General features: G+C 45.5%; 1 protein-coding gene across 4 annotated transcripts in view; it reads left to right on the top strand.

Moving 5' to 3' along the window:
• The window catches only part of arap3 (ArfGAP with RhoGAP domain, ankyrin repeat and PH domain 3), a 312,909-nt gene that overhangs the window by 121,458 nt on the left and 165,453 nt on the right, over positions 1-25,998 (top strand). The gene's annotated exons all lie outside the window — the stretch shown is intronic.

The following is a 25,998-nucleotide window of genomic DNA, read 5'->3' as shown; positions in this document are numbered from 1 at the left end:
AGTACATCAGTGGGACCTAAATCAGGAAACACTGATCAAATTTTGAGTACTGAGAGAAGAGGGTGTTGCCAAAGCATAAATAAATTACGTCAGGGTTTGATGATATCAGTTCAATGTAACAATCTTGTTTTGTACAGTCTGTCCTAAATGGCCAACCCCTTAACCTGAGACTATGCCCCTTAGTCTAGACTCTCCAACTAGGGGAAGCAGCCATTCAGCATCTACCCTGTATGAGCTTATTTTACTGAGTTGACAGCTTTACAAGAATTTGCTGAAATAAGTAGTATATTCTGCTAAAAAATATTAATTTATAGCTCAGTGGGCAAACTCATAGGTTGATGTCATACTAAGCCATTCAGACTGGGATGGTGCCTGATTCCCGGTTGAACTAAATGAGCTCATTCCAGATATGGGTGTGGTAGTGGGTGTCCCTAGGTTTGGGAGGAGGAATTATGCCAGCCATGGCTCTACTGCTGGTTAGTGTCCCATGGATTTGGTTGGAACGCAAGGGCATGCAGACGTTAGGTGAAGTCATGATTGGTATGCCCTTAGCATTTCTTCGACATCACCTCCCAAGCCTGCGACCTCTACCACCTAGAAGGACAAGGGCAGCAGGTGCATCAGAACACCACCACCTCCAAGTTCCCCTCCAAGTCATACACCATCCTGACTTGGAAATATATCGTCGTTCCTTCATCGTCGCTGGGTCAAAATCCTGGAACTCCCTCCCTAACAGCACTGTGGGAATACCATCACCACACGGACTACAGTGGTTCAAGAAGGCGGCTCACCACCACCTTCTCGAGGGCAATTAAGGATGGGCAATAAATGCTGGACTTGCCAGTGATGCCCGCACCCCATGAACAAATAAATTAAAAAGTCGAATAGCTTGACAGCACTTACTGGCTAGGCTCATACTTGGAACGCTGCAGACGCCAGTGGAACTCTGTACCATCAGGAGAGACGGGAAAAATTAAGAGAAACCAGTTGATAAATGTTCTGAATTGAAACAACGCTTCGTGTGCAGGAAGGAGAGGCTAAAGAGTTAATGGGAGGGGTGTTGTTGTGAGTTAATGGAGCTAGCATTATTTATGGGATTTGAAATTAATTAGACATTATTCCTCCTGTCCTGCAGTGTTTTCAGTTTACAATAGAGTGTGGAATGTTTGGCACTGCACCAAACTCTTTCTACAGGCTTCAGTCTAATCCAGGAGTGGTAAGGAGGGGCATGATAATGTTGTGGGTGGTAGGTGTTGCATTTTCTTGGAGCTTCCACTGCCAGGATGCCGAAGGTGTTTTGATTTGCAAAAGGGCTGCTGTTACTTTCTGTGAACTGTTGACGTTTATTCCAGTGTCCGCATTCTAACATGACCGTGCTGAAAGGGACTGTGTTTCTGCTCTTCGTGGATTACTATACCTACTAAAAGTAACGAGAAAGAATGGAATCATAGGACGATACAGAACAGAAGGAGGCCATTCGGCCCATCGTGCCTGTGCCAGCTCATTCAATATGCTATCTGGTTAGTCCCACACCCCTGCTCTTTCCCCAATAGCCCTGCAAATTTTTACCCTTCAAGCATTTATCCAATTCCCTTTTGAAGATTGCTATTTGAATCTGATTCCACCACGCTTTCAGGCAGTGCATTCCAGATCATAACTCGCTGCGTCAATTACTTTTCCTCCTGTTGCCTCTTTTGCCAATCACCTTACATCTGTATCCTCTGGTTACCGACCCTTCTGCCACTGGAAGCAGTTTCTTCTTATTCACTCTATCGAAGCCCTTCCTGATTTTGAACCTCTCTAGCAAATGTCCCCTTACCCTTCTCTGCTCTAAGGAGGACAACCCCAGTTTCTCCAGTCTCTCCACCTAACTGAAGTCCCTCATCCCTGGTACCTTTTAAGTAAATCTCTTCTGCACATTCTCTGAGGCCTCGACAACCTTCATAAATTGTGGTGCCCAGAATTGGACACAATACTCCAGCTGGGGCCGAATCAGTGTTTTAATAACATCCTTGCTTTTGTATTCTATACCTTTATTTGTTAAGCCAAGGATTCCGTATGCTTTTTTGAAACGGCCTTCTCAAATTGTCCTGCCACTTTCAAAGATTGGTGTGCGTACACCCCCGGGAACTCAATCAAATTAGTCAAAACACAATTTCCCTGTAACAAATCCGTGCTGGCTTTCATTTATTAACCCAATACTTTCCGAGTGCCAATTAAATTTGTCCCAGATTATTGTCTCTAAAAGTTTCCCCACATTAGACTGACTGGCCTGTAGTTGCCAGGTTTATCCTTCTCCCCTTTATTGAACAAGGCTGTAACATTTGCAATCTTTCAGTCCTCTGGCACCACTCCCATATCTAGTGAGGATTGGAAGATTGTGGCCAGAGCCTCCACAATTTCCACCCTCACTTCCCTCAGCAACCGGGTATATACCCCATCTGGACCGGGTGATTTTTCTACTTTGAGCGCTGTCAACCTGTTAAGTATCTCCTCTTTATCTATTTTTATTCTATCCAATATCTCTACTACCTCCTTCTTTTACTGTGACATTGGCAGGATCCTCCTGTTTAGTGAAGACAGATGCAAAGTACCTCATTTAGTACCTCAGCCTTGCCCTCTGCCTCCACAAGTTCTCCTTTTTGATCCATAATCGGCCCCACCCTTCCTTTGACTACCCTTTTACTATTTTATATGTTTTCAAAAGCCTTTTGGGCTCCCTTTGATGTTAGCCGCTAAACTTTTCTCATACTTTCTCTTTGCCCCTCTTGCTCCCTTTTTTAGATCTCCTCTGTACTTCCTGTATTTGGCTCGGTTCTCTATTGTATTATGAACCTTACATTTATCGTAAGCCTCCCTTTTCTGTTTCATTGAGATCTCTATATCGTTAGCCATCCAAGGAGTTCGAGCTTTGGATTCCCTTCCTTTCCCCCTTGTGGGAATGTGTCTAGTCTGTACCTGAACTATCTCCTCTTTGAAAGCCTCCCATTGCGCAATTACTGTTTTGTCTACTAATCATTAATTCCAATCCACCTGGGCCAGATCTCTTTTCAACTCACTGAAATTAGCCCTCCTCCAGTTAAGTATTTTCGCACCTGTATCTTCTTTGTTCTTTTCCATAACTATTCTAATTCTAATAATATTATGATCACTGTTCCCCAAATGTTCCCCCACTGAAACATGCTCTATTTGCCGCACTTCATTCCCCAGAACTAGATCCAGCACTGCTTCCTTCCTAGTTGGGCTGGAAACATACTGATCAAGAAAGTTCTCTTCTACACATTTCAGGAATTCCTCCCCCTCTTTACCCTTTACACTGTTACTATCCAAGACTATATTAGGATAATTGAAGTCCCCTATTATTACTACTCTATAGTTCTTGCATCCTTCTGCAATTTACCTGCAAATTTGCTCCTCTATCTCCTTCCCACTATTTGGTGGCCTATAGTATACACCCAGTAGCATAACAGCTCTGCTATTGTTCACTAATTCTAACCAAATAGATTCTGTCTTTGGCTCCTCAACTACATCATCCCTTTCCAGTGCTGTAATAGTCTCTTTGATCAATATTTTCACCCTCTCCTTTTTTTCCCCTTCCCTATCTTTCCTGACTACCTTCTTTGAGCCAGGTCTCGGTTATTGCCACTGTATCATAGTCCCGTGTGGCTACTTGTAGCTGCAGCTCACTGACCTTATTGGTTCAGTGGGTAGCATCCTCGCCTCTGAGTCAGAAGGTCGTAGGTTCAGGTTCTACTCCAGAAACTTGAGCACAAAATCTAGGCCGACACTCCAGTGCTGTACCGAGGGAATGCTGCACTGTCGAAGGGGCCGTCTTTCGGATGAGATGTTAAACTGAGGCCCCGTCTGCTCTCTCGGGTGGATGTAAAAGATCCCATGCCACTATTCCGAAGAAGAGCAGGGGAGTTATCCGCGGTGTCCTGGCCAATATTTATCCCTCAATCAACATCACTAAAACAGATTATCTGGTCATTATCACATCGCTATTTGTGGGACCTTGCTGTGTGCAAATTGGCTGCCGCGTTTCCTACATTACAGTAACTACACTTCAAAATATTTCATTGGCTGTGAAGCGCTTTGGGATGTAGAGTGGTCGGGAAAGGCGCTATATAAATGCAAGTCTTTCTTATTTACCACCATATTTATAGGGTCCATTGGAAGGTTGACTGAAATGATTGGAACATCCTAAAAGAAGAATAATTTTGAAACTTGCTATGGCTTTCTTATGTTAGTCTGCTTGATTGAACACTGTTGCACTATACGACCAACATTACATCTTTAGGGTGATTGGGTTGACCTGTATGTTTCCTCCTTCTGTGTTTGCTCAAGTGACTGAATGAGGATAGGAACTACTCTTAATCTTCTGCGTGGAAGGAGGAAGTGGTTATATGTGACAAACTTCCCTTTTTTCTTCCTTCCCTTGAGCCCCTTTCAGACACAGCAAGTCTGGTTTGCAGTTCAGCTGAAATATTTGCTGGTGTTACAAAAGGCATTTCAGGGAAACATCTGTTCTCAGATGAGCGGGTCTTGTTGGACATTGTGATGTGGTCATTTTCAAAGGAGACATTTTGGATAGCCAGGAACATCCTCCTGAAATCACTGCCTCACAGCCGCTATGTTAGAAGCTGCAATGAATCCGAGTGGCAGGGATGTATTTGATTACACAATTTTGAAATGCTCAATTCTAGTTTTATTAATACAAGATAAAACACGTTAGTTTTGGACGTTATAAGCAAATTACACTGTGTGTTGATGCGGAGTAGTTTTAGTTTCCCATCAATGCAAACTGACTGGTGTTGTTTAGATGTGACTTCACCTGATCCAGATCAAACAAGACACGTGACACCCAACCTCTTGGGTTTCACTTTGTCCAACTCAGAGAGTCAAGTTTAAAAGAGTTCTCAAGCTGTCCATTGGCTTGTTTGGGACTTTTCAAAACATTTATCTTAAATCAGTTCTGGTCTCCATATTATAAAAGAACGGAAACAGAGACATTGGAGAATGTGCACAAAAGATTCACAAGGATGATACTAGAACTGGGAGGGTATAATTATCAGGATAGGTTGAACAGGCTGGGGTTCTTTTTCTCTATAAAAGAGAAGGCTGAGGGCTGACCCGATAGAGGTCTTTAAAATTATCAATGGGTTCGATAGCGTAGATGTAGAGAAGATGTTCCCACTTGTGGGGAGTCCAAGTCTAGAGGTCTTAAATATAAGATAGTCACTAATAAATCCACTGAGGAATTCAGGAGAAATGTCTTTACCCAGAGAATGGTGAGAATGTAGAACTCGCTACCATATGGAGTAGTTGAGGTGAATAGCATAGATGCATTTAAGGGGATGCTAGATATGTACATGAGGGAGAAAGGATTAGAAGGGTATGCGGATAGGGTGAGATGAAGTAGAGTGGAAGGAGGCTCATGTGGAGCAGTTGAGCCGAATGGCCTGATTCTGTGCTGCAACATTCTATGTAAAATTGAACTGGAATTCGGATGCCGTTGAATGAAGCTTTGTGGTTCCTTATAAGCATGTGGATTCGTAGTGGAATAAATTCACATTCTGTCCAAAAACGGGTGCAAAGTTGCAGCTCTGGACCAACCGGAGGTTCGCGCCAAATCCATTTCAATGCCGCCAAATGGGCAGCTGTGAATAAACAAGGCCATTTATTCTCATTCCCCAAACTCTTCAGTTTTCTTCAAATATTTATCCACTTCATTTTTAAAAAAGGTTGATTGATAGAACATAAGATTGATTCTGCTTGCACCACTGTTCCTGAAAGTGTATTCCAAACATTTGCATAAAAAAGATTCTAACTGCTTCCTTTGAGTTTTGGTTGAACTATGCCCTCTAATTACCAACTTAGCAGCCAATGGAAATATATTTTTGTTTTCCTGCGAGTTATCTTATCAAATCCCATAAAAATTTTGAACATCACTATCAGATCCCCTCTTAACCTTGTCTGCTCTAATGAAAAGAGCTCCAGTTTCTCCAGTCTGTCCTTGTAAAAGCCTCCTGTTCCTGGTACCGTATCATCTTCAAAAGCCCCTACTGTATCCTCTCCATGGCCTTGACAACTTTTCTAATGTATGGCACCCAAATCCAGTCACAATACTTTAACTGCAGCATAACCAACAATTTGTATAGGTTTAACTTATCTCTTTGCTTTTGTCCAAATGATCCTATATATTTAATTAATCCACTTGTCCTCCCACTTTTAAAGATTTGTGTATGTAAATCCCCAAGTCTTTCTGTTCCTCTAATCTTAATGTTTTACCATTTAATGTATCATCCCATGTCTCTCAGCATTAAATTTTGTCTGACATATATCCGCAAGGTTTTCTAACCTACATTCTGTTAAAGTTGCTTATAGTTCTCCTGACAGTTAATTACGCAACCAGTTTTTGTGTCATCTGTGAATCTCACATTGCGACCCAAATCCACATCATTTAGATATATATTGAGAACAGCAGAGATCCTAAAACTGACACCCCTGATACCTTGTGGCCAGCAAGGATTTGGAAAATCTATCCCTACGTGCATTTTTGAAACACATGTAGTTACACGTTCAGTGACCTTATGGGAATTACAAATGACTATCAATAGAACAACTGTGATAGTAAACGGAAAGGAAATGAATGAGTCAATTGGCATATAGCTTCTCAGCTACAGTTTAAGATACACTGATCTGATTGGCTTAGATCATGCAGAAGCTCTCTAACCACCAATAAGATTTGGGGCAGAAATATATTTAATACCAGTGTAGTGTTCTACATTTCTAATAGGAATCTCACTCTCTCGTTCCTATGCAATGCCATTGAATGTTCCCCATTGTCCCATCTGATTTTCTTAATTGCTGGTTTTAATTTAAAAATGTGCCCACTGTTCCTTTACATATGTTCATATAATCAACCATGCAATGTGAGTAAAGAAGGTGCAAATGCGTTTGTTTGAATGAAATTCCTCTATCTGCTATTTGAAAGAATTTCATCTGAATGTGTTAATAACATTGCTATTGATATCACACAATGCAATTTCAACCCATTCTCTATCACTGTTTCTAAACTTGGTGCTGTCCTGCACTGTACACACTATAGGAGGGATGTGATTGCATTGGAGAGGGTGCAGAGGAGGTTCACCAGGATGTTACCTGGGCTGGAGCACTTCAGCTATGAAGAGAGACTGGACAGGCTGGGGTTGTTTTCCTTAGAGCAGAGAAGGCTGAGGGCAGACCTGATTGAGGTGTACAACATTATGAGGGGGATAGATAGGGTAGATAGAAAGGAACTTTTCCTCTTAGTAGAGAGGTCAATAACCAAGGGGCATAGTTTCAAGGTAAGGGGCAGTAAGTTTAGAGGGGATTTGAGGAAAAACGTTTTCACCCAGAGGGTGGTTGGAATCTGGAACTCACTGCCTGAAAGGGTGGTAGAGGCAGGAACCCTCACAACATTCAAGAAGCATTTGTGGTTTTCTCTTCACACTGCACTCTCTGTACCACAAGGCGACTAGTGTTCCCTTTTTAGAACAATCCCATGTGGGCTAGAAGAGGATTAAAATAAATTATATGAAAAAAAATAATGAAGAGGGTGTCTTTCCCCGTTCTTTCTTGACCATGCCGAATTGCAGTCGCTGCCTCAATTACATTTGGGAGATAGCAGTAATAACAGCAGCTGTAAAAGTTTCAGCCCCAGATAAGGAGCAGGATGGGATCAAACAAATACTGGGCACAGGTGGTTTCCAAAATCAGGAGACGTTGCAACATACAATTCAAGATGGCGACCGAGGCGGTCCAGAGCTAAGCGCTCTCCTGCTTCGGATGGCCCGCACCGCCCGCTCCCGATGCCGGAGCGATGTGTTCGGCGAGTCGGGCGGAGGCAGCGCAGCAGCGGGAAGCGGCAGCAGCAGCCACAAAGACCCGCTTCGGCACGTCGCCCGGCAGCTCCTCGTCGTGAATTTCTGTTTCGGACTAGGAGGAGGGGAGCTGGGCATGGCGGTTGGAGGCCGGACGTGAGCGTGAGAGGCAGGGCCCGGGCCATTGCAAATTTGAACTGGTGACAGTGTGGGAAGCTCGTAGTTCGAGGGGAAGGAGGGAGAGCTGGGCATGGAGACCTGAGGCCAGACGGTGAGCGTGAGAAGAAGGACACCATATTGTGGAGCCAGCAACAGGGAGGAGGAGTCCGCGGAGACGGAGCGGCTGATGGACATCGCGTTCCCACTGCCATTGGACGCAATTGAATTGACTTTTACTGAACATGGCGCTGTAGAATAGCGACGTGTCTCTGTGAGCTCCCACAGCCTATTGTGGAAGTGATCGGGGAGTAAAAACATTCCATTGTAGTAATACATATGGCAAATAAAATTGATTTGATTTGATTTGATTTAGATGAGCACTTGAAACGCCATAGCATACAAGGCTACGGACCAAGTGCTGGAAAATGGGATTAGAATAGATAGGGCTTGATGGCCGACACAGACATGATGGGCCGAAGGGCCTCTTTCTGTGCTGTATAACTCTATGACTATGTACCATTAGCCTCGGCCCTTCACTTATAAGGTACTTACACTACCAGTTCAACGTCAGTGAAATGTAGTTTTGGTTTCGCACCAGTACTAACCTTAGAGTTTAAGTTGGGTGTGAAACCCTGAACTGAGTCCAAAGCGAAGGCAGCAAGAGTTCTTCCTCCAGGAAGTCTGACTCCCTTTTGCTTCTGTGTCAGTTTGGGTCCTGACGCTAGACTCGAACTGCATTCACACTTTAACTACAATATTGGTGCGAGGCAAATTCACCCCATGTTTCTCTCTTTTTTAAATTATATAAAAACAATTTCACACAATAATTTCACACTGGATTTATGCAGCATGTGATGTGAAAGCTGTGTGTCACGTATTTTGTGACATGCTGCCTGTTTGGCTGTTAAGAATTTGAGAAGTAGATTCCTCAATGTGGGCCTCAAAGTATATTAGCTTAGAAATGATTGCAATGGTATCAGTGGGTGAACACTTAACACGCTAATTTGATATCCCTCTGTTGTGATAACAGAGACAGTGACCCATTTAAGATAAATGGGCTCAAATAATGGACAGAGGAATGCCATACAAAACCGTTCAATGTTTGGCCAATAATATCATCAATGGTAATCTCTAGGTTACGATATGCAGGTCTATACAGAAGAATTTTGCCCTTTGTTTTTGGCTTTGGTCTCTGAACACGGCCTCTGTTTGGTTCCCTCTTGATAAACGTTGATGTTGATAAATGAATTTGAATCAAGGGCGGTTCCATGGCCCTCTCCCAGGTCTCAGAAGAGGAAAGGATTACCGAAGTGTGAGGCTACATCATTTCGGCAGCATTGGATGAGCTCAGCAATGAGTGGGAAGAAGCATTCCCCTCTTTGTTTGGTACATATGCTGAATTATCCTGCGTCAGTCAAAAGAGCGCTCAACACAGATGGGACTGAGGTTAGTATAATGGCAAAATACTGCGGATGCTGGAAATCTGAAATAACAACAGAAAACACTGGAAAAACTCAGCAGGCCAGGGAGCATCCGTGGAGAGAGAAACAGAGTCAACGTTTCAGGTCAGATGAAGGGTCCCAGACCTGAAACGTTAACTCTGTTTCTCTCTCCATGGATGTTTTTCCAGCATTTTCTGTTGGTATGTGGTTAGTGTTGGGCATGGGAAACTCGAGAGAATGAGATAGACATCGGAAAACCTTTCCTATCCATTGGCTTTCAATTATTATCACTGGTATGCGAGAGACGATATTAACATTGCTCACTGGAGTGTTCAGTCCTTCAAAACTTCGTGTTCTTTAGATGTTTGCTTGAAAGATGAATTAAGTTCCCTCATTTCTATTTCACTTCCTTGTGTCTATTTCACTTCCGTTATGTCCACATTGTCCCTTGTTAATCCGGGAATGGACCTGGACAAGGGATTAATATTCCACACATAAAGAAAGAAAGACTTGCATTTGTATAGCATCTTTCACGACCACCGGACGTCTCAACGCGCTTTACAGCCAATGAAGTACTTTTTCAAGTGTAGTCACTGTTGTAATGTAGGAAATGCAGCAGCCAATTTGCAAACAGAAAGCTCCCACAAACAGCAATGCAATAATGACCAAATAATCTGTTTTGGTGACGTTGATTGAGGTATAAATATTGGCCAGGACACCGGGGGAAAACTCCTCTTCAAAATAGTGGTATAGGATCTTTTACGTCCACCTGAGAGGGCAGACAGGGCCTCGGTTTAACATCTCATCTGAAAGACGGCACCTCCGACAGTGCAGCACTCCCTCAATGCTGCACTGGAGTGTCAGCCGAGATTTTTGTGCTGGAGTTGGATTTGAACCCACAACTGTCTGACCTCAGAGGCAAAGATGCTGCCAACTTAGCCACGGCTGACACATGGGTAGGCCAGAGCTGCCACTGGGTATTTCTTATTGCTGATTCAGTGGTACCACACTTCTTGAAGAGCCTCGCGTTCGAGTTGGTACTAGACAGCTGCAAACGGTGAAGTGGCACAGGGCTTGAAGATAAAGACCTTCTCTGTTCGGAAGACAGATGTAATAATGGTTTCAATAAGTCTGGCACAAGACCTCTAGACAATCAGAGGGGCAGAACTGGGGTTAATGAAATTGCTACCACATGTGCTGCTACCCTAAGAACAGATCAATCCTACTGCATTTCAGACATACAGCCAGAAGGTCAAAAGGTTAACTGGACCAATACACTCTGGATCCCATCTCCCAATACCAAAGGATCAAACACAGTAAACCACCACCCCCCACCACCCCTTGTCCTCAGCCATCAGCTGGGAAGTGTATGACCACAAAGAGTGTTATGGCAGTGTATTTTTGAGGGTGCTATAAATAATATATTAAATGAGTGGATGTTACAGAAGAGCTACTGTAGTTATTGCCTGTAGACATCTAAATATTTAGCGGCAGAGCATCAAGATTGTCTTTGATTCAAAAAAATTCTGGAAATGTGGAAACTTAGAGAATATGATGTAATTAAGCAACAGACAAGGCACGTGCATGCTGTCCAATCTGCCTCTAGTTCAGCCAAGATATATAAATGAAGAAGCTAAAGGTCATATTCAGGAAGAGCAAAACTAGAGGCCATAAATGTAAGGTAGTCACCAAGATATCAAATAGGGAATCCAAAAGAAACTTCTTTACTCAAAGAGTGGTGAGAACGTGGAACTCACTACCACAGGGAGTGGTTGAGGCGATTAGTATAGATGCATTTAAGGGGCGGCTACTTAGACATGAGGGGAAGAAGGGAATAGAGGATTATGCTGATAGAGATGGATGAGGAAATACGAGAGGAGTCTCGAGGGGAGCATAAATGCCGGCATGGATTGGTTGGGCCGAATGGCCTGTTTCTGTGCTGTATATCCTATGCAATCTTTCAATGGTCCACTGTACCGCATTAATACGGGAAAACAGTTAATTTGGGCCCCATTTCACAAACCCTTTGGTGATCTGCAAAACTCTTACTTCTCTGCAATTTTTCTGCTGGTGGTCAGTAGCGGAATTGCTGCCAATATTTGACAGTAGGCAGTGGGCTCACGGGCAATTGCGGGGCCGTGATTTTCCATCATAAATTTTAAAGCATGGAGAATCAGGAGCCGTGCGTTCGGGATATTCTGAGGCGCATTCCCTTCAAGCATCACTACCCATTTATTTGACAGGGTGAAAAGCTCCTTAAGCATTTCCCCCCAGTTTTTCACCCATTTTTGACCCCCATTACCAAGCGTACTAACAACAAGAAACATGACTAGGTCAGTGCTAGGTCCCTTGCTTTTTGTGGTATATATCAATGACCTAGACTTGAATATAGGGGGTATGATTAAGAAGTTTGCAGGTGATACTAAAATCGGCTGTGTGGTTGATACTGAAAAAGGAAAGCTGTAGACTGCAGGAAGATATCAATAAATTGGTCAGGTGGGCAGAACAGTGGCAAATGGAATTCAATCCGGAGAAGTGTGAGGTAATGCATTTGGGGAGGGCTAACAAGGAAAGGGAATGCACATTAAATGGTAGGACACTGAGTAGTGTAGAGGAACAAAGGGACCTTGGAGTGCATGTCCACAGATCCCTGAAGGTAGCAGGCCAAGTAGATAAGGTGGTTAAGAAGGCATATGGAATGCTTGCCTTTATTAGTCGTGGCTTAGAATACAAGAGCAGGGGGGTTATGCTTCAACTGTATAAAACACTAGTTAGGCCTCAGCTGGAGTACTGCGTGCAGTTCTGGTCATCACATTACAGGAAAGATGTGATTGCACTAGAGAGGGTACAGAGGAGATTTACAAGGATGTTGCTGGGAGTAGAGAATCTTAGCTATGAGGAAAGACTGGATAGGCTGGGTCTGTTTTCCTTGGAACAGAGGAGGCTGAGGGGAGACCTTATTGAGGTGTATAAAATTATGAGGGGCATAAAGTGGATAGAAAGGACCTATTTCCCTTAGCAGAGGGGTCAAAATCCAGAGGGCACAGATTTAAAGTAATTGGTGGAAGGTTTAGAGGGGATTTGAGGGGAAATTTCTTCACCCAGAGGGTGATGGGGGGGTCTGGAACTCACTGCCTGAAAGGGTGGTAGAGGCAGGAACCCTAACCACATTAAAAAAGTACTTGGATGTGCACTTGGGATGCTGTAACCTGCAGGGCTACGGACCAAGAGCTGGGAAGTGGGATTAGGCTGGATAGCTCTTTGTCGGCCGGCGCGGACACGATGGGCCGTAATGGCCTCCTACCGTGCTGTAACTTTCTATGATTCTCTGACCACAGATCTGACCATTCTGGTTCTCCAGTCTCTCTTAGTCCACTTTCCATAGATAGGCAGATTCTGTATCGACCGGCATACAGAATCTCTCAGTGAAGAAAGTGGGTTAAAATGTCCCAGTTAAAGACCGAGTGGACTTGACATGTCTAACACGGAATTGTTGAGCATATTAAGAATGGTAGGGTTTAGAAGCAAATTTTCTGCTCCCCTTTCCTGAAACCACTGCCCTGTTGTTGAACTGTCCCATGGGCCACATTAGTCCTCAGCACCTCACCTAAGTGCTGATTCTTCACTGAGCCCAGGTTTCAGCTGTGGTTCATTGGTAGCACATATTCTGACTCAGAATGTTGTGAGTTCAAGCCCGACTCCAGAAACTTGAACACCAATCCTAGGCTGACGTTCCAGTGCTGAAGGTGTGTTGCACTGTCAGAGGTGCCATCTTTCAGATGAGATGTTAAACCAAGTCATCTGCCCTCTCAGGTGGACGTAAAAGAACCAATCGCGCTATTTTGAAGAAGCGCAGGGGAGTTCTCCCGGATGTCTTGGTCAATATTTATCCCTCAACCAACAACACTAAAAAACATTAAAAATCACAACAGAAAATGCTGGAAAAACTCAGCAGGTCAGGCAACATCCGTCGACAGAAATTTGAGTTGACGCTTCGGGTCGAACCCTTCTTATCTAGTCATTATCGCATTGCTGTTGTTGTGATCTTGCTGTGCATAAATTGGCTGCCGTATTTTCCTATATTACAACAGTGACTACACTTCAAAACAACTAAGGAAACCATCCATTTTATACAAGGGAACGGCCGGAGTAGCAGCAGATAAAAATCGCAGGATAACACATTTTCATGCATATATTTGAAGTATCTTGAGTTGCAACATCTGGCCACCTGTAATTGCTTTCCATTCAAAAGTTCATTAAAGTGAAAAAATAGGACACCACAATGGAACAAACTTGACCACATGAAAATAATATAAAAAGCCTCAAAGAATTACTCAGCTTGTCCTTTTACTGCACTCAGGCCCACTGCCTATCGTCCCTAACACCACAAATCTACATCAACTACATAATGGGTGTATTTTTCACAATATTGAGCATAAATGTAAAGTAACTTCTGAATTTTTCTTTCAGTTTTATTTACCTAAATGAAAGCACAAGTTATTTCTTTATTATATAAATATAGAACCCAGTCCCGGTGACATGTGACGTTTAAACAATTCATGGAGGGGAAGCTTATGCAAAGGGTTGAGTCATTATAAAGCTGGAAAGTTTCAGGTTCAGTCTTTGATCTGCATTGGCACATTTCAGCCAAGTGTGGACGGGGCTGAGAGAGGCAGCCTGGACCTCAGTGCCCTGGGATAGGGGAGATGAATTCTGCCCAGGATTGCCTCTCTTGATAACTATCCACAACCCCTGCTGGGAATGCACGTGTACGGACAACAGGTGAGATCTACGATGTCCCCATGAGTGGACAGCCTGCCCACAATCACTGTCTAAAAGAAAGGCTTGCATTTGTATAGTGCCTTTCACGACCTCAGGACATCCCAAAGCACTTTAAAGCCGATTGAGTCGTTTTTGAAGTGTAGTCACTGTTGTAATGTAGGAAACATGGCTGCCAATTTGCGCACAGCAAGCTCCCACAGACAGCAGTGTGATAATGACCAGATAGTCTGTTTTTGCGATGTTGATTGAGGGATATATATTGGCCAGGACACCTACTTTTCTTCAAAATAGTGCCATGGGTTCTTTTACGTCTACCTGCGAGAGCAGACAGGGCCTCAGTTTAACGTCACATCTGAAAAATGGCACCTCTGACAGTGCAGCACTCCCTCAGTACTGCACTGGAGTGTCAGCCTAGATTATGTGCTCAAGTCTCTGGAGTGGGGCTTGAACCCACAACCTTCATGAATCAGGAGGTAAGAGTGCTACCCACTGAGCCACAGCGGACTCATTTCTTAAAAGGGTTAGCTGATGCTGGTGTATGGTTCGTCGGCACCAAGTGCCTGCCAGTACCGTGCCGAAACGCGGCTTTTCATAATCTGTGAGCCTGGACAGTGAATGTCTGTGGGCTATTTGACCACGGAAGACAATCTTGCCGCGCCTAATCTCATCCACACCCAACTTCCACACAGAATACTCGATAGCAGTCTGGACCAAGGACCCTGGCTGATTTTATTTCTCCCCTCCCTACTGGCATCTTGCCTTAAATAAGCTAATTTAGCACAGACTGGTGAGGTTGATTGTGAGACCTGCTGGTCCGTATGGCGCAGTTACAGTCTGTACTTACCAACTGCACCATCAGGGCAGCGGATATAAAAGGAGATGTTATCAACTTCTTGTCAGAAATAAAATGTATTACACTGTGTGTGATAACATCACATCTTCAGCAACACATGTACAGCAACTGCGACAGAGAAAACAGTGCAGTCACACTAACACTACATTAATATTACTGTGCTTTTGCTGGTGGGAGTCATTGTTGTGCATTTTTGGCAGCCACACAGGCTGACAATGTGGTGTTGACTGGTACTCAGAATGGCTTTTGGATAGGACATCTAAGAGGAATTTGGACTTTCCAACAACTACGCATTCGCAGCTGGCTTAATGTTGCCGCTGGCCCTCCTAATTCCAGAACAATACCAACGAGAACTTGCATTTGTATAGCGCCTTTAACGTAGATAAACATTCCACGGCACTTCACAGAGGCGCAATCGGGCAGAAATGGTCGTTGAGCCACAGAAGATGTAAGGAAGGGGTGTCAGAAGCTTGGTCTAAGGACATGAGTTTTACGGAAGGTCTTGATGGAGGGGAGGGAGCTGGAGAGGCGGAGGAGTTTAGCAAGTAAATTGCAGCGCATGGGGCCAAGGCCGGTGAAGGTCCGGCGGCCGGTGGTAGGGAGGGTGGAGTGTACAATAGGCCAGAGTCAAAGGAATGCAGAGTTTTTTTGGCTGGGGTTGGTGCATGTGTGGGGGTTGTTGGGCTGGAAGAGGTTGCAGAGATAGGGAGCACTGAGACCATGAACATATTTACACACGAGGATGAGAACTTTAAATAGGAGTTGTTGGAGGACCTGAATCCAAAGTAAGAGAGGAATAATGGGGGAACAGATTTTGATGTGGGATAGGCTACAGGAAGCAGAGTTTCAGGTGAGCTCAAGTTGACAGAGGGTGGAGGATTGGAAGCCAGCAAGGTGAGCAGTAGAATAGCTCGGGGGGGAATTCATCTATGCCAGGGGCGCAAAACAGCCAGTAGCAAATTGGCCGGCCATTCTACACCTTACCCGAGTTTTCAATTCTCCATTTGTGCATCAAGTATCCACATCTGCCATGGTTAGTGCGATGCGGTTTAGGGCAGCCCATAAGCTTCGCAGGAGATCACAGGCTGGGATTATCCGTGCTGAGTCTTTCACGAGGTGTTTGTTTGTGACTCCTTGTGAACTCCATTCGGCTTTCCGAGCATGGTCAGGGTTGAAGTCGCATTGTCGAAGGTTAAACGCGTGGGTCCAAAGGGGCTTGCGCGACTTCGAGCGGTGGTGATGGACGCTGTTGAGATCCTGGTGGATGGGGAGATGTTCGTTTGCCACGATTCGAGTATTTGAGGATTTGAGTATAAGAGTAAAGATGTCTTACTGCAATTATATAGGGGCCTGGTGAGATCACACCTGGAGTATTGTGTACAATTTTGGTCTCCTTACCTAAGGAAGGATATACTTGCCATAGAGGGAGTGCAACGAAGGTTCACCAGACTGGTTCCTGGGATGGGGAATTGTCCTATGAGGAGAGATTGAGTAGACTAGGCCTATATTCTCTAGCATTTAGAAGAATGAGAGGTGATCTCATTGAAACATACAAAATTCTTACAGGGCTTGACAGGTTGATGCAGGGAGGATGTTTCCCCTGGCTGGGGAGTTTAGAACCAGGGATCACAGTCTCAGAATAAGGGGTCGGCCATTTAGGACTGAGATGAGGAGAAATTTCTTCACTCAGAGGGTGGTGAATCTTTGGAATTCTCTACCTCAGAGGGCTGTGGAGGCTCAGTCGTTGAGTATATTCAAGACAGAGATCAGTAGATTTTTGAATATTAAGGGAATCAAGAGATATGGTGATAATTCAGTAAAGCGGAGATAAGGTAGAAGATCAGCCATGATCTTATTGAATGGTGGAACAGGCTCGAAGGGACAAATGGACTACTCCTGCTCCTATTTCTTATGTTCTTATGTTCTTATGATTCGCTGGATTCCCGGAGGGGTGTGGTATTTTGGTGAATGGATGGGGGAGCGATGTGCGACAACACTGATACAGTGAATGAATATATATGTTGAATGGGCATTCAGACCAAACTAAGTTGATTCACGTTAAATAATATATAGAAAAAGTGGCTGATTCACCATCAATCCCCAAAAATGTATTCTAATCTCACCTGGATGTTACCATGTTGGTCCCCTCATAGCTTATATTATGGACCATTCATCATCATGTTGCATGGACTTCCACTCCAAGTTTCATCATCGAGAAGGAAGTTTATAAATCACCAACAAGTATTAATAACTGGTTGTATAAATCCACATTTCATTGGAATCATTTTTTACTACAAGATTATTCCACATAATTTGCTGGTGCAATAAGCAGCATAGTACAATCATTACTATCAGTTTTCTGATTCACAGTGTGAATGTCATGTGCACATTAGCCATGTAAATCACATAAGCAAGGACCAGAAGAAGATGGAGTCTTAACATTTTGCCTAATCTTTGGCCTTCCGCAAGTCATGTTTCAATGATAGCCATTCTACTCCATGGGTCATAACAGCCAGAGCCAGTTATTTTCCAAAGCACAGTTCCCGACCCTTAATAACACAGTCACAAAGAGCCCTACTGTCCATTCATCATTGAACATACTGCAGGCCAGGGAGACCTTGTTGTTCTGCTTTATTCTTCTGCATAAGAAAATCTGACATCACATCCATTTCAGTTTCTAAATTGTGCTATAGAATCATAGAATCTTACAGCACAGAATAAGACCCTTTGGCTCATCAAGCCCAGTATTTTTTTTCCATGTGTGTCACTTAGTCTAATCCCATTCTCTTATTCTCTTCCCATGTCATTAATATTCCTCTTTTGCAAGCAGGTATCTAATTCCTTTATGGATTCTGCTTCAACAAAAGGTTTGTGGCAGAGAAGTTCCCATTCAAAACATCTTCTATGTAATGGATTGTTTTTAAACTTCCCCTTTAATTCTTTTTGTGATGATCTTGCCACTATCTCACTGACCGAGTGGAAACGGTTCATTACCAATGATCTTACTGTAACCCTTCGTCATTTTGAAGACCTTTATCAGTTCACCCCTTTAACCTTTCAGCTGTAGTGGAAAAAGCGCCAACCTGTGCAACTTTTTTTCACAACTGTAACACCCTTCTGCCATCTCTGACCATTTCCTTGTATCGCTCTCCACCAACATTCCCTTTCCACCACCCCCCAACCCTACTTCCTTCTGTGTCTGCCCCAGGAAAAAACTCTCTCCCAACTCTCTTACAACTGCACTTATGAAATCCCAACTGTCCAGCCTTTGGCTCTCCATTCAGCATGACATTTCTGTAGCCACCGATCTGCTCAACCACACCCTCACCACCACCTTTGATGCCCTAGTCCCTATTAAAACAATTACCCTTTCTCACCCTGGCCATTCCCCCTGGTATAGCTCTCATCTTCGCTTCCTTAAGTCCAAGGGACGCAGACTCAAACGGATATGGCGGACAACTGGTTTAGCCATTCACTGCCAGATCTGGCTGGACCACATAAAGTATTATCGGGCCCTGCTCTCGTCTGCCATAATTGTTCACTATTCCAGAGTCATTCTGGAATGCAAAGATAAACCCCGGCTTTTATTCTCCACTGCTAACCATCTTCTTAAACCCCTCTCCCCTGCCTCCTCCACCCTCAACTCCGACAACAAGTGTGACAAGCTCATGGACTTATTTGTCTCTAAGATTGAGACCATCCGTTCAGCTGTCTCTGCCACTTCCCTTCCTTCCTCTAGGCCACTGGGTCAAACTTCCTCTAAGGTTCCTCTCTGCCCTAGCCCTGAACTCACATCTTTCTCCAGTTTCTCTCCGATCTCCCCTCATGACCTCTCCAAGCTCATCTTGTCCATGAGACCCACCTGCTGCTCCCTCGACCCTATTCCCACCAAACTGCTGACCACCCAACTTCCTTTTCTGGCTCCCATGTCAGCTGATATTGTTAACGATTCTCTCTCCTCAGATACTGTCCCCTTCTCCCTCAAATCTGCCGTCATCACCCCTCTCCTCAAAAATCCAACCCTTGAACCCTCCGTCCTTTCATTTCCATTTCCAACCTCCCTTTCCTCTCCAAAGTCCTTGAATGTGTTCTCGCCTCCCAAATCCGTGCTCATCTTTCCCGCAACTCCATGTTTGAAGCCCTCCAATCAGGTTTCCGCCACCAGTACCGAAATGGCTTTCAAAGTCACAAATAACATCCTTTGTGACTGTGACGAAGGTAAACTATCCCTCCTCATCCTTCTTGACTTGTCTGCAGCCTTTCATACGGTTGACTACTTCATCCTTCTCCAAAACCCCTGTCCACCGTCGTCCAGCTGGGTGGGACTGCACTCGCCTGGTTCCATTCTTTTCTATCTAATCGTAGCCAGAGAATCACCTGCAATGGCTTGTCTTCCCACTCCCGCATCATTACCTCTGGTGTTCCCCAAGGATCTATCCTTGGCCCCCTCCTATTTCTCATCTACATGCTGCCCCTTGGCGACATCATCTGAAAACACAGTGTCATTTTCCACATGTATGCTGATGACACCCAGCTCTGATCCCTCCACGGTCTCTAAATTGTCAGACTGCTTGTCCAACATCCAGTTCTGGATGAGCAGAAATTTTCTCCAATTAAATATTGGGAAGACCAAAGCCATTGTTTTCGGCCCCCACCACAAACTCCGTTCACTAGCCACTGACTCCATCCCTCCATCTGAGACTGAACCACAGTTTTCGCAACCTTGGTGTCATACTTGACCCTGAAGTGAGCTTCCGACCACATATCTGCGGCATAACTCAGGCCGCCTATTTCCACCTCCATAACATCGCTCATCTCCGCCCTTGCCTCAGCTCATCCGCTGCTGAAACCCTCATCCACGCCTCTGTTACCTCTAGACTTGACTATTCCAACGCACTCCTGGCTGGCCTCCCACATTCTATTCTACGTAAACTTGAGGTCATCCAAAACTCAGCTGGCCGTGTCCTAACTCGCATCAAGTCCCATTCTCCCATCAACCCCGTGCTCGCTGAACTACTTTGGCTCCCGGTTAAGCAACACTTCGAATTCACAATTCTCATCCTTGTTTTCAAATCCCTCCATGGCCTTGCCCCTCCCTATCTCTGTAATCTCCTCCAGCAACCCCACCCCGAGATATCTGCGCTCCTCTAATTCTGCCCTCTTGAGCATCCCTGATTATAATCGCTCAACCATTGGTGGCCGTGCCTTCTGTTGCCTCGGCCCTAAGCTCTGGAATTCCCTGCCTAAACCTGTCTGCCTCGCTACCTCTCTTTCCTCCTTTAAGACGCTCCTTAAAACCTACCTCTTTGACCAAGCTTTTGGTCATCTGCCCTAATTTCTCCTTATGTGGCTCGGTGTCAAATATTTTGTCTTATAATACTCCTGTGAAGCGCCTTGGGATATTTTACTATGTTAAAGATGCTATATAAATACAAGTTGTTGTTGTTGTTGCATCTACGCTGCTCCTTTTCCATCTTCTTCATCCCCTTCATATAGCAGTGTAGCTAAAACAATACGCAGTGTTTCAACAGCAGCCTCAGTTTGTGTACTTTTGTGTTCTGTAGGTTCTTACAGTTTACTTCTGATAATTCAGAATTGTTTTCGACTGAAAAAAAATTAGCCAATAATTTGAATTAAGCACTGCACTAAAACATGTGAATGATCACATTATTTGACTCAAGTGACTTTGAATTAAGAGGAGTAAACTACATAGAATCGCAGAACAGTACAGCACAGAAGGGGGCCATTTGGCCCATCGAGTCAACGCCGATTCTTTCGAAGAGCAATCCAGTTGGTCCCTCTCCCCCCGCTCTTTCCCATATCCCTGCAGTTTTTTTCTCCTTCAATTCCCTTTTGAAGGCTGCTCTTGAATCTGTCTCCACCACCCTGTCAGGCAGTGCATTCCAAATCCTAGCCACTCGTTGCATAAAAAGGTTTTTGCTCATGTCGCCTCTGGTTCTTGTTCCACTGTTTTAAGAATTCCTAATAATCCAGCATTAAACTAAAAAGAAGTAATAATAACAAGAACAACTTGTATTTATATAGCACCTTTCACATAGTAAAACGTCCCAAGGCGCTGCACAGGAGCGTTAACAGACAAAAAATTTGACACCGAGCCACATAAGGAGAGAATGGGCAGGTGGTCAAAAGCTTGGTCAAAGAGTTCGGTTTTAAGGAGCATCTTAAAGGAGGAAAGAGAGGTAGAGAGGCGGAGAGGTTTAGGCAGGGAGTGGCAGACCCAAGTTATGTTGCTTGCTTAGCATATTCGAAAGCCACAGGAGAATGCAACTTCATGGCTACTGCAATAACTGAAATTCTGGACACTGAAAAATTCTTTGAGGATGCGCTACAATGAAATGCAGATGTACGCGGTAATACTGGCTTGGCAGACTGCGCGTAAAGTGGCTGCATGGCCCACGGCAGATGGGGTGTGAGCAGCCCTTGGTTTTCGTGTGACTATACAAAAAGAGAACAGGGATTTACACATCAGATTCACTGAAGCCGGTGAGTGATCTCTGAACAGTTCTGTTATCTTTTGCTTTTTTTTTTAGTTTTCTCCTTTGCTGCCCACTAGGAACGATGTTAACTGTTTGCTCGGATACAGTTCCACAGGCATTGAGCATCCTCTGGTAATTTGCCTGCGTGGCCCAGTCTGAGCTCTTTGCCTTTGCTGGAATTCATTGCTCCACCAGCCTTTGGACTCTATTTATACCGGGGGGGGGGGGGGGGTAACAGGAAGGGTGCAGGGGTGGCAAGAAGGGTGCGGGGGTAGCAGGAAGGGTGCAGGGGTGGCAGGAAGGGTGCGCTGGGGACAAGAAGGGTGCGGGGGAGCCCGGTATCGAGCAGCGCACCTGGCCAGGTCAAGGACGTGAAGGCCTCATTTAAGTAAAACTTCCATGACTCCCGCCTGACACCCCCCCCCCACCCCCGGCCTGGCTGACGGGCAGGAATGGGAATTTGGCCACAGCCGGGGAACAATGGGAACGGTCCCTGGCAGTCAGTGGGTGGAGGGATTCCCTCACGTCGCTGTAGGCCGAGCTTTTCTCTCATTCAGCAATCGGGGGGGGGGGGCGGGGTAGTTGCCATCTCTCAGCATTCCCCGAATATTGGGGGGGGGTGGCGGTGGCATTGGGCTAGAGACCATGGCTGGGGGAGGCCCAAGGCCTTCTTGTGGGGCCTGGGGTGGGGAGCACTGCTGCTCCTCCTGGCCCACAAGGAGTGCAAAGAGCGGGGATGTTTTAAAACTTACTTGGGCCTCTTCTAGCCAGTCGGCTCCTCCTGCTGTGTTTCTGCTGTCGGGTAGTAGACAGCGCAGGCCACGACTTTTGAATGTTAAGTAAGAACATGGAACATAAATTGCACAATATATTGAGCGAACAGAATGGAGGTAGACTGACCAGGAAGATTTCAGCAGACTCAAATTTCCCTGGTCTAGGGAGACACATTATCTGATTTAGCTGGCTATATGAAGCCTGGAAATTTGATTTTGCTGATTCCACATCTTGAACACGAAGGCCTCGATTTTACCCCCCACCCCCACCCCGGCGGCAGGAAAGGTTAAAATCCTAAAAGTTTCAATCCCACCTCCAAGCTGCTGCATTAAGTAAGCCTCCATCTGCTTTTAGCGGGAGCCTCATCTAGGCCCTGAATCGTGCCATAGAAACATAGAAGATAGGAGCAGGAGTAGGTCATTCGGCCCCTCGAGCCTGCTCCGCCATTCAATGAGATCATGGCTGATCAACCAAATTCAGTACCCTGTCCCTGCCTTCTCCCCATATCCCTTGATCCCTTTAGCCTTAAGAAATATATTTAACTCCTTCTTGAATATATTTAATGAATTGGCCTCTACAGCCTTCTGTGGTAGAGAATTCCACAGGTTCACCACTCTCTGGGTGAAAAAATTCCTCCTCATCTCAGTCCTAAATGGCTTACCCCTTATCCTTAGACTGTGACCCCTGGTTCTGGACTCCCCGACCATCGGGAACATCCTTCCTGCATCTAGTCTGTCTAGTCCTGTTAGAATTTTATAAGTTTTAATGAGATCCCCTCTCATTCTTCTAAACTCTAGCGAATATAAGCCCAATCGACCCAATCTCTCCTCATACGTCATTCCTGCCATCCCAATAGTGCCGTCAATATTTTGGCGGCCGGAAATGCAGCAGCTTGGAGGCGGGATTGAAACTTTTAGGACTTCGACCCTCATCGACCCTTTCCGTCGGGGGGGGCTTGCGGGGTAAAATCGAGGCCTTAGTGATCAAGATGTGGAATCAGCAAAATCAAATTCCCAGGCTTCATGTAGCCAGCTAAATCAGGTACTGTGCCTCCCTGGACCAGGGAAATTTGAGTCTGCTGAAACCTTCCTGTCAGTCTACCTCCATTCTGCTCGCTCAATATTTTGTGCAATTTATGTTCCAAGCTCGATCACATTTCAGGGCAGATTGTAATCCGGTTGTCAGGAACTCGATTTAAAAGCCCACGTACTCCAGTTTGTTGTTTATCTCGCCTTATGGTGAAGCAACGGAGATACAGGAAACTCTTTTTTATCCGGCACCGACGGGACCGGCGTGTTGCTGGTTTATCAAAATTTCCGGATGACGGAGAGGGTTATCTACCGAGGCTATTTTTAACAAACAAAGGGCTGAAAATTCAGTAGGGTTAGCGCCCATTTTGCGGCGCTAGAGGGCCTAGCGCCGCAATGATAGCCGTTTCTGAAATTCACTTCAGCGCTGCCATCGGCGTTAGCCGGTTGCGCTGCGCCAGCACCGATGACGTCATCGGTGTGCGCAGCGTCCCGGTTGCCGTGGCAACGCGCCCGAACGCCGAAATTCAGTTGCGGCCGCCTCGCCCGTGGCAGCCGCAACTAAGACTCTGGCAACCGAGTCTTACACAAGTTAGCGCCGGCGCATTAAGGTCGCGCGGCGGCCGGCCGCTTTCCCGCCGGCCGCCTGCCCGCACCTCCCTCCCCGGACTCCTCCACCCCCCCCCCGCGGAACAGATGCGTCTGGCCTGCAAGCCCGGCACTTGTTCGAGGTGCCGGGCTCATTTTTGAAAAAATCAAACGGCCAGCGATCGGGTGAAGGCAGCGCCTCCTTAACGGGAGGAGGAGGCCTGCACTTCCCCAGCCTGCCGCACCACATCGGGTGCCGCAGCGCCGGATTAGCGCCGCAATGCGGCACTCAGCGCCCATTGGGAGGCACTCACGCCCGCCAGTAGCGCCGGCAGCCGTCTGGGCGCGGCGCTACTGAATTTTTGGCGCGCGCAAGGGAATTAGCGCTGGCGCTAAATTTCCGGCGCTAAAGCCCTGGCGCGGCGTCAACTCAATTTCTAGGCCAAAGAGTCAGACTCCTGTCATTGAGGTGTTCGGACTTCCGACAGCGCCAAGAAGCCGAGTCGTGGCAGTTTGGAGAACTACCCCCGCTGACTAACTCGGCCACCGCGGGAGACTCGGACTCGGACTTGGCAACAATTCCGGTTATTGAGGTGTTGTTTTCGGACCGAGAATTTTGCTGGTTAATAGAGAATTCCGGATATTTAGGTGCCGTTTGAACGAGAGTTTCCTGTAGTAGATTGTGCCAAAGGTGCTCATTTTCTCTTGAATACTCGGTACAGCGATGAAGAATGAGGTGCAAGACTGACAGACCCTGGTCCCAGTTTGATTAATTGGCGACAGTCACTGATTACCTGAGGTTTAATCTGTTGATGGGTCCGAAATAGATTTGGAGTACCAGGCCCAGAATAATTACCCGCTGTGGGTGCGAGTGACAGCGAGACTCGGCTCCTATTCCACTGGAATATTTTAGATGACTAATGCAACGACGACAGTAAATGTCGGTCATCAACAGTGTCCAAACACTTCACCACATCAGTTCCCCAATGTCACTGCAGCAGTAACGAAGTGCCAAAGCAGAAATCCCCATCAGTACTGACCTCACCAGTGCTTGAGGTCGCACGCAGGCAGTCATGTGCCTGCTGAGAATCTGCATGTCTACATTAAAAAGGGAAGGTCTCCATTCTAAAATTATACAGGTGGCATGGCATGCAAGGATTATTATTAAAAGAAAGTGTGGGAGGCAATTTTGTTAATTTACTGGTCTAGACAGGGAACTTATGCAAGAGGATTTAATTGATTGTTGCTTTTAGGTAACAGATGTCAGTGTCTGTGTTCACAAGTAAATGTCTCTCTGGCGGGCAATCTTCTACCTGTACTGGCCTTTCAAGGGTCAGTGTGATACTTGAAGGTATTTTCGATAAGATTATTGGCATTGGGACAAAAGCATTTTAACTTGGATAGGGATGCTGGACTGGTATTACACATACTGTACTGTGGGGGAACCTCGATGAGCGTAGGAGAGGCCGAGACTGAGGAGGGAGTTTACTGCACCTGTAACTTTTTACAGTCAACTGTAATAGTACTGCCTCTAATTTTAAAAAAATGCATTGTACCGCCAGGGAGATAGGCTGTTTCAGCTCACAGAATCATAGGATCTTTGCAGCGCACAAGGAGGCCATTTGGCCCATCATGGAAGTTCTCGGGGAAATACTGGCACCTCCCCAGTTTGAACTAGCCTTTTTAGCTTGGTTGGTTCTGCTGGTACTCCCTCAACCTTGGAGTATTGAAGCTTGTTTGTAGCTCCTTGGACTCCTTCACCAGAGGGCAAGCATTCATGCACGAAGCTTTGAGGTAAACATCACTGAAACAGATTATCTGGTTGTCATCACATCGCCGTTTGTGGGAGCTTGCTGTGTGCAGATTGGCTGCCGTGTTTCCTACTTTACAACAGTGACTACACTTCAAAAGTACTTCATAGGCTGTAAAGTGCTTAGGGACAACGTGAGGTTGTGAAAGACACTATATGAATTAAAATCTTTCAAGTTTTTCTTTCTTTCTGAACTTTGC

This window comes from Somniosus microcephalus, chromosome 8 (assembly GCF_052327205.1).
Source record: "Somniosus microcephalus isolate GS21.2 chromosome 8, FLI_Smic_1.0, whole genome shotgun sequence".
Lineage (NCBI taxonomy): Eukaryota > Metazoa > Chordata > Chondrichthyes > Squaliformes > Somniosidae > Somniosus > Somniosus microcephalus.
This window is presented reverse-complemented; position numbering and strand designations above follow the sequence as displayed.